Genomic DNA, 9,722 nt, shown 5'->3' with positions numbered 1-9,722 from the left:
AGAAATTATTTTGATGTGTGCTCCATCAGGAATTGGATGGTAAGAAACACTGGATCCTAAGTTATATTATTTCTTCACTAGCTGTAAAATTGATAGTACCTTTAACCCCACGTGTAATACTAGTTGTCTCTTTTTATTTTATTCCTGTGCAGTAATAGTCTGTTTTAAGTCTTATGTCTGTTAGTTTTGTGTCTATTAAATAAATAGTTCATTCTATAATAGACCGAATCAGCCATTATTAAAGAACTTGCAAATGAGAGTGGGTCTTGGGGTGCTGGCCACCTCAGTAAAGCTACTGCCTGCTGCCAGAGGCCTGGGCAAAAGGCAGGGACTTATCTAAACCCTCATCATCCATTCATAACACTTCCTCCTTTACTACGGTCAGATGAACATGAGCCAGGTGTACCCAGGTGGCCAAGAAGGCCAATGGCACCTGGCCTGTATCAGCAATAGTGTGGCCAGCAGGACCAGGACAGTGACTGTCCCCCTGTACTCAGCACTGGTGAGGCCACACCTCGAATCCTGTGTTCAGTTTCGGGCCCCTCACTGCAAGAAGGACATTGAGGGGCTGGAGCGTGTCCAGAGAAGGGCAACGGAGCTGGGGAAGGGGCTGGAGCACAAAGCTGATGAGGAGTGGCTGAGGGAGCTGGGAGTGTTTATCCTGGAGAAAAGGAGGCTTGGGGGGACCAGCTCACTCTCTACACCTCCCTGAAAGGAGGGTGTAGCCAGGTGGGGTTGGTTTCTTCTCCCAAGTGACAAATGATAGGACAAGAAGAAAAGGCCTCAAGCTGTATAAGGGAAGGTTTAGACTGGATATTAAGAAAAAATATGTCGCCTGAAATTGTGGTCATACATTGTAACAAGCTGACCAGAAAAGTGGTAAAGTTACCATCCGTGGAAATGTTCAAAATCATGAGGATGTGGCACTTGTGGATGTGGTTTAGTGGTGTACATGGTGGTGCTGGATTGATGGTTGGATTTGATGATCTTAGGAGTCTTTTTTAATCTAAACAATTCAATGTTTCAATGATATCATAAAGAATCTTATAGGCATTTCCAGCTGTGCATAATGGTTCAGGGTATTTCATTGGCTGGTTCTTGACTTGAGATCTTCTTGGGGAGCCTGTTTTCAAGCTGGGAGGAAACAGCACTGGTTTCTCCATTAGTTTTATAAAAGGTCACCCTTGGGTTTGCAGAAAATGGTAAAGGAAACCTTCCAGAGGGTTGAGGTGGGATGTCTTATATCTTGCTTGTTGACTTTTTTCTTAATGTAAGTTCAGCTCTATGAATACCTTTTGCTCATCAGCTGCCTAATTTTGAAGGAGGTTAAGGCAGCACAAATTGTAAAAGACTCTTTTCATTGACTTCTCCCACCTCAGCTCAAGGTATGTTCTTGAACGGTGCAGACAGTTCTTCAGGATGGGTGTAACTACTGGTGCTCCTGGAAAAAGTAGCAAAAGATTCTCTGCCCTCTGGATCATTATCACAGCTGTGTCTCCGTTAGGGTCTATGCACTGCTCAGCAAGCCAGCGCACTTTGGGCCAGCTGCACCCCTGGAGCAATGGACCAGACCCCAGATGTGTCCTGCAGAGGACCCAGTTTATTCAGAATGCAGAAGAGGCAGCTCTGGGAAGCTCAGGCTCAGCATGTGGGCCTGAGCCCATTGTTACACCCTTTGTGGAGCAGTCCCCATGTCAGGGCTTGAGTTTGCCTTAGCACTCTGTTATGATGAAGCAAGGAAAGATCACCTTTTACCAAAACCTCACAAATGAAGTGTGGCATAGCAGATCCAGACCTCAGAAATATTTCTTGGGTATTTTTTTTCCCATATGAGCTCCAGCTCAGGGGTCCATCCCTCAAAAACAAGAGACAACTCCTCTCCCTCCTCTGAAGATGACACTATACCTTTGGATCAGTGCATCCTTGCCATGGGCAACCCAGGGCTTATCGACTCCGGTGGTGGTGGCTCACTTCCATCTGGGGGCTCAGGGAGACAAAACATGGCACTCACTGCACCGAAAAATCAAAGATCAAATCCACCAGCACCTGTAGAGGGATTCCCTGTGGAACAGGGCCATATGATACCCCAGGAAAGTCTGGCTAACCCAGGGCTGCTGAGGAAGAACACCTGAATTGGCCCCTGGCTGCAGGCAGGCCTGGAAGACACCTGGCAGCAGGCAGCCTTGAAAATCCTTGGCAAAGTTATACACTGGTCAGCTCCCCCACTGCTTAGAGGCTGTCTTGTGGGAATAGGGCGTGAATCTTTGCAAAGTAGATATAAGTTGGTGAAAGTAAACAATAAAGGGAGCACGATGCTCAAATCGTATCGGTGTTCATGTCGTGACTCTGGCTGGCTCCCCTGCACTCGGGACCCCCCCCTGCAAAAAGCACCCACTTGCACCCCAGTATCTTCTGGTGGGAAACCATCTGGTGAGAGCCTCTGCTCTGCCCCCAAAAGCACTCACTGACAAACTGCATGCAGGCCAGTCACCTGAAAATGAGCACAGGCATCAAATTAGACCTCTGCTTCTTGGTGTGTTATCAACAGCTGCAAATTGTGAGGGGTTTTATGGCCATCACAGAGAGAGAATGAAGATTTCTAAAGTGACTTGTGGGCTCCAGGCGCAGCTCACGCACATGATGGAATCCAGCTCCTTCTGGAGTGAAGTCTTTTGCAGCTGCATCAGGCTAAGCTGGATCCAGAGCAAAACCTCCTTCAGACTTCTTTGCTCATCTAGAGACAACCCAAAAATCAGAAGGTAAAATTTTGGCCCCAGGTAATTCAAATACTTCAATAGGAAAGGACTTCATGCAAAAAAAAACTGTCTGCAGAGAAAGGACAAGGAACTGTGTATTGATGGAAAAAATTAGTTTGACCACAATATATTTGTCAGATATAATTTAGCTCAATAGTTTTATTTTCTACGGTTCATTTGTAATAAAAGTACCATCATCAGAAAAAGACTGGCATCAACCCTCAGCAATGGAGATTTTATAAAGCATTTATAGGAGAGCAATAGATATACACTTCGTCTCTATTAAAATGTTTTCTTTGTATTCTCCTTTGATTAAAAAAGGAAATCAAATGTCCCTTCTCACTGCAGCATCAAATTAAACCACATGAAACAAAACTAAGCAAAGTCCCATACCTTTTGTACCCTGTACTGTGTTCATCTGCGCATGTGTGTGTTCATGGGGGTGTATTTTTATATCTGCCTAAGACATCTCATGGCGTCAGGGCAATTAGGGATGTGAGGGATTCCTGGGTGCCGAGTTTTGGAAACATGTTTATTGATAGGGAGGTATTTCTCGCTTTGGCATCTGAGCACAGAGAGAACTCCTTGTCTTCCATGGCAGAAGCCCAAGCAGGAATCAGGGCTGGATCTGAGTGTACATGACAGTCACGTAGGCAAGGGCTGTGTGGCCGGAGAGCACAAGCAACTGTGTCTGTAATAAGAAACGGTACTTTCTTCAGTTCTTTAAAACCTCTAAAAGGAGATGACAGCAGAGGACAAACCCCACAGCACATTGCAGGCTTGTTGCAGGTTTGATGGGTGACTCTCCTCTCCTCCCAAAGGCTCTGGATGAGACACAAGTGATTCCTCTAAAAAGGGGCAATTTCTCAGACACAGGAATGGCAGGAGAGTAGGAAGAGAGGCTCCATGATCTGCTCAAAAGGTGCCATATTCATGTGCTGATGTCCCCATCTCTCCTAGAGGAGCAGATCTGCTTGGTTCCACACTCACTGCCTACCCTTTAAAACTGATCCACTTTTTTATGCACAATGTTGTTGGAAAGACTAAAATTAAACCTGACGAGCAGCATTTCATCTGCTTCATGTGCCTCTGCACAAGGAGGAATTTCAGCCAGTTCAAGAGATATTAGAAATGGCAAATGCCTACAGCAACATGCAGCTGGACTCTCCTCTCCTCTCCTCTCCTCTCCTCTCCTCTCCTCTCCTCTCCTCTCCTCTCCTCTCCTCTCCTCTCCTCTCCTCTCCTCTCCTCTCCTCTCCTCTCCTCTCCTCTCCTCTCCTCTCCTCTCCTCTCCTCTCCTCTCCTCTCCTCTCCTCTCCTCTCCTCTCCTCTCCTCTCCTCTCCTCTCCTCTCCTCTCCTCTCCTCTCCTCTCCTCTCCTCTCCTCTCCTCTCCTCTCCTCTCCTCTCCTCTCCTCTCCTCTCCTCTCCTCTCCTCTCCTCTCCTCTCCTCTCCTCTCCTCTCCTCTCCTCTCCTCTCCTCTCCTCTCCTCTCCTCTCCTCTCCCCTCCCCTCCCCTCCCCTTAAGTTTTACTGCCTCATGGCTTTGTTGGCACAACATGTGCTGTCTTCCCTGTGGAGTTTGACACAGATCCACATAGCTTTTCAGAAATTTCATATATGTCATGAGGGGCTGCTTTCCCCCACATGGTAGTTACTTGTTTTCCTCCTTCATTTCTTGACTTCAAAGGCAAAAGAAGGTATTTTGTTTAAAGAAGCAGTAAAAGGATGTTGATGAAAGCAGAGTTCGTCCTCTCAGCAAGGTTTTTCCCCTGGAACATGAAAATGCTCCTTCTGTGTTGCAGGATGCACCTGTACGCTCAGTATCACCTCTAGGAAGGTCTTCTGTGGCCAAGGAGGGAGGACAGAGGTGCCCCTGCTGCCCCCAGGCACGCAGCACAGCAGCCCGGGGGTGTGCCTGCCTGCCTGCGACTCGCTGGCTGCTCTGCCCCGAGGCCTGGCTGCAGCGGGACCACAGACAGCGCGGGCCTGTTGGCAAAACACACGTCAGTCTGTGCCCTTCCTGGTGAATTGACAGTGATTTCCAGGGAATGGACCAAGGGGGGAGCGAGAGGAAACAGGCACATCCATCTCTGGTTTCCCCTCCCGCTCTGTCCGTGCAGTAAATTATGGAGGTTAAAGCTATAGAATGCGTGTCACCCAGTCTGACCACGGCCCTTGGCAAAGCAGCACCGCTCCCTCCCACAATGATTGCCCACAGGAGAAATGTGTTTATGTGCATTACTGATTCAGGCAATTAACTTGCAGCCACGATAATGAATCTGAGACCTCTTTGCCTGATTTCTCCCTCACTGCCAGGCGCTCGGCTGTCTGGGCAGAGTCCCTGGTAAGTAGTTTCCCTGCATATCTCCTCAGGCCAATAGGAAACTCCATGAGTCACTTTCCTCCCATTTAACAGCAGTAAGCGACAACTAGGAATCAGAAACTTCCTGTGAAAACAAAGGCACAAAGCCTTGCCTGGAGAATTCTAAATCACAACGAAATCTTTGCCAATCCTCCAGCTAAGGTTGCCACGCCTCTCTGCTCTGTGGAGCAGCAGCCCCTGGAGCAGCAGCAGGCAGTGCTGGAGCTTTGGGAAGCTCGGCCCCTCCCCATAGAATCATGTAATGATTAAGGTTGGAAAAGACCACCAGGATCATCGAGTCCAACAGTAAAGCCAGCACTGCCAGGTCCCCCAATAAACCATGTCCCTAAGCAATACACCAACAGCTTTTTGAACACTTCCAGGGACAGCGATTCATTCCACCACTTCCTTGGGCAGTCTGTTTCAATGCTTGACCACCTTTTCTGTGAAGAAATTTTTGCAAATATCCAATCTAAACCTCCCCTGGTGCCACTTGAGGCTATTTCTTCTTGTTCTATAGCTTGTTACCTGTGAGAAGAGACTGACCCCTGCCAGGCTACAGCCTTCTTTCAGGCAGCTGTAGAAAGTGAAAAGTTTTCCCCGAGCCTCCTTTTCTCCAGGATAAACACTCCCAGTTCCCTCAGCCGCTTCTCACCACACTTGTTCTCCAGCCCCTTCCCCAGCTCCATTGCCCGTCTCTGGACACGCTCCAGCCCCTCAATGTCCTTCTGTTAGTGAGGGGCCCAGAACTGAACACAGGATTGGAGGTGTAGTCTCACCTACAGGGGGACAGTCACTGCCCTGGTCCTGCTGGCCACACTATTGCTGTTACAGGCCAGGGTGCCACTGGCCACCTGGGCACAGGCTGGATCATGTTCAGCTGCTGTTGTCCAGCACCCCCAGGTCTTTTTCTGGTGGGTGCCTTTCCAGCCGTGCATCAGTGCTGCATCCATACCTCTGAACTGAAGGGCGCCAGGAGACACTGCTGGGAAAGAAAAGGTGGGCTCTCAGGGCTAATTTGTTCGTGAGCTCCTTGACATTTGTTGGCCAGGACCAACCAGTACACAGCCAGCAGGTCCTGGGGCATGTCCAGGAGTTTACATGGGCCAGACCTCGTTCCCCCTGGCCAGTTGTTGCCCCAGAGGACTGGCGTCAGCAAAGGGACCCTTGCATTCCTGTTGACATGTGGGAGGCAGAAGGCTTGCCAGCATTATCACAGCTGAGGAAATCCATGCAGGAGAAGTGGCAGCACAGAAGGTCCTCGGAAGTTTTCACATCTGAAAGGAGTACACTACTGTCAAGTTAAACTGAAGCTGGGGTGGATTTTCAGAATCATGATTTGAGGCTGAGCCTCCAAATATGGAGAACAATACTCCTAAATCACTTAGGAATCTAGTCTGTGCTCTCACCTACTACAGGAGGGAGCAGGCAGGAGGAGAGGGAGATCTTGCTTATACAGCATAAAGTGCTTTAATTGTCAAGTCTTGGGCAACATTGCCCAACACAGCAAGGAAAAGGTCACTCTTTCCTTATCAAACAGAAAACTCTTTAGAATGAAGAGCTCAAAGATTTTTTCCAAGGATCTGAGCTAATGTCTGAAAACATGGCCTCAGCTCCCCCAGGTTCCCAGGAAAATCATTTTGCATTTCTACATACACTGTTTTGTTTGGACTCACTCTCATCTCTGCGAGAATATTCTCCTCCCACTCCAACTTATTAAAGCAAAATAATTTAAAACTAACTCATGGAATCAAAAATTAATCCCATGCTGAGTGGTATTATGATTGCTGGAGCAAGCAGTAATTCCTGCCCAGCATCCTTGTCTGTGTACAGATCAAAGCCAGCATTACAGCCAAACATCCTCAGCTGAGAAGGGCAGCTCCACTACCGCTGTTCCCAGCTGAGCAAAAAGGCTGAGCTCGCCCTGTTGGATCATCTTTGGATTTTTCATGCCTTGGAGCTGGGATGCAGATGATCTTCAACAGCTGTAGGTTACTGTGGGGTTGAATGAGGACCATGAGGCTGAAGGGGGACAGACAGGTGAGCAGAAACTCCAGCTGAGGGGAGCAAGACTTTAGCATTCGGCTTCCCACGGGAGCACTGTGAAGACTGTTTTCCAGGCTCCCTCTCTTTCCCAGAGACACATGAAGCCTGAGGTCATGCTCATGAACAGCTGACCAGCAGAGACTGCATGGAGCTGAGTTCCCAGGCAGGCCAGCATGTGAAGGGCACTGTCAAAGGGGAGGTTTTCCATCAGAGCAGCTTTGTTCTGTGTGTTGCACATCGCTGGGAGCCGCTGGGCACAGCTCTGACGGCAGCAGCCAGTCTGGCTCAGTCCCTTTTGCTGGGACTGGTCTAATCTGCCCAGTCCCTGGCTGACTCCAGTAGTGCCTTGAGAAACAGGCTCCAAGCCATCGGAGGAAGTCTGCAGTGGTGAGTGGCCTTGGGTTTAACAATCCCGAGTTTGTTCTTTTGGACACTGGTTTCCTGCCCGGGTTCCAGCAGGCTGTGCTTGGGCAGATGAAACTGGTCCATACAGAAAAATCCATATGAAAGGTGATGTCTTTTGATCCTTGTAAGCCTGCAAGCATGAAGTAAAGATATCAGGCCACATACCAGCTTTTTTGCTTCCTGACATCCCCTGCATGAGCAACACTGCTTTGCTTTTGGGACCCACAGCAGTCTGTGCTTCACTCACAGTTGTGGGACAGAGCATCCGACTGAACAGGACACCTGTTGATTTCCAGGATACCTCCTGGCTGTCACTGTGACCTTGCAGAGGATTAAGCTGTACTGTTCTAGAAACCAGCTGGATTTCTTCATCACCCCTGATACATGAGCTGGGAAATCAAGGCCATGTGCCTTCAAAGATGACTTTTGTCCAAGTGACTGTTCCTCCTTGCACACTACCCACAGCTCCTCTAGGTGAACATTATGCACTGATGATAGTGTCTCAAACCCACATAGCAGTGATGGCAATGGAGTAAGAATTGCACCACATGAGCCAATGTCTTTTTTAAGCCTTTGGATTTAGTTAGAGCTGACATTTTGGTCACTTTTTCAACGCCTGTAAATGGTCACAGGAAAGGAGTTTCCCAGCTGAGTTACATGTCATGGTGAGGGGGAAAGTTTATTTTATTTTTTGTTTGTTTTACAGCCAATAGACAAAGAGCAAACCAACATTTCTGGGTTCTTTAGAACTAGGGTTTTTATGTTTGTGTTAGTGCAGTGCAATCAGCAGCACTTTAAGGTGGGACTCTCACACCAGATCTGTTCATCCCATTTTTTTCTTGCAAGTTTTTACTGCATGTAATGGGAAAGCAGGTTTTCACTCTAAAATACTAGGAAAACACAGTAAAAAAGCCTTGCCTTTGTCCTGACTCTGTGTGATTAGGTCTTCTGTAAACTTCAAGCAGTCCTGGGAACTATCGCATCAACTCCTGCTCCAAATAGTCATGGCAGCATTTTTTATGTCTCTGTTGTGGCAGCTGAGGGGAAAAAACATCAATTGGATTCCACCAGCACAAGAAGATTAGTCATTCGCCTGGATTTCCAACCATACTCTTCCACCCTGGGTAAAATCTTGGCATTAAGGTTTAAAACTTCTGACTGTTCTCCATTTTAATTAGCAAGTAAAAATCTCCCTGGCCTGTGCCAGGAGGAAAAAAAGTCCTTGAGATCAAAGTGGGCTCTAATTCCCATTTCTGCTTGCCACATTCAAAGTAGCATGTTGGTAAAGCAAGCGTCCTGGTAGATGGAGATGGAAGGACATAGTCCACCAGCTGCAAATGGTGAGTGCTGTGTCCTGAGTGAAGTGATCCCATTTCAGTGTGGCTAAAGGCAAGGGAGAGCACTGGGTGGTTTTGTCAGTATATCCACAATGGCAGTTTTAGGCTTCTTATGGGGGAAACATTAGTCTTAAATCTTACTGTTAATATATCTACAGGATAAATAAAACATCCAGGATCTGCTACTAAATAATAAGAAAATCCATGAAACTGTGTAGCTCAAGGAAAAATGTCAAAGTTTTCTGTTGCATTCCCAAAGGTGTGAGAGAAAATGTATTGGTTTTGTCAAAGGAGGCAACCTATGAGACACCCTCCTCCTGCAAACTGACAGAGAAACTAATCTGGAAATGGAAACCTCCAGACCAGTATTTAGCTACAAAGCTACAGCCACCAATGTGACTTTGCTGACCCCAACTGCATTTTGCTACATCCTCCTAGTCCTGTGCTTTTGCACCACAGCAAGGACTCACAACCCTGATGTAGAACCACTTAAGTTGATAAAGACATCTAAAACCATCGAGTCCAGCCATACAGAGCCTGGGCCCTGCCTCCCCCCCATGTTAAATGTAGTTGTGGGAAAAAAAAAAATCTTAAAAAAAGTGAAAGCTCAGTATAATCACCACTGATTTTCTTGCTACCTTTTTGTGCCTTGTCAGTGCACACACACCCAAAGACCACTTGTCCAGAAATATTTTCCTCTGACAAACTTGGAAATTGAAGCTGGTCACAAGCTGCTCTAAATTGGAGCATAAGTCTGGGCTCAGATCACAGCAGACTCTTCTACCTGGAATCTCACCAGGTATCTGGAAAAAAAC

Source organism: Coloeus monedula, assembly GCF_965178545.1.
Source record: "Coloeus monedula genome assembly, chromosome: 3".
NCBI classification, from domain to species: domain Eukaryota; kingdom Metazoa; phylum Chordata; class Aves; order Passeriformes; family Corvidae; genus Coloeus; species Coloeus monedula.
Note: the sequence above shows the minus strand (reverse complement) of the source record.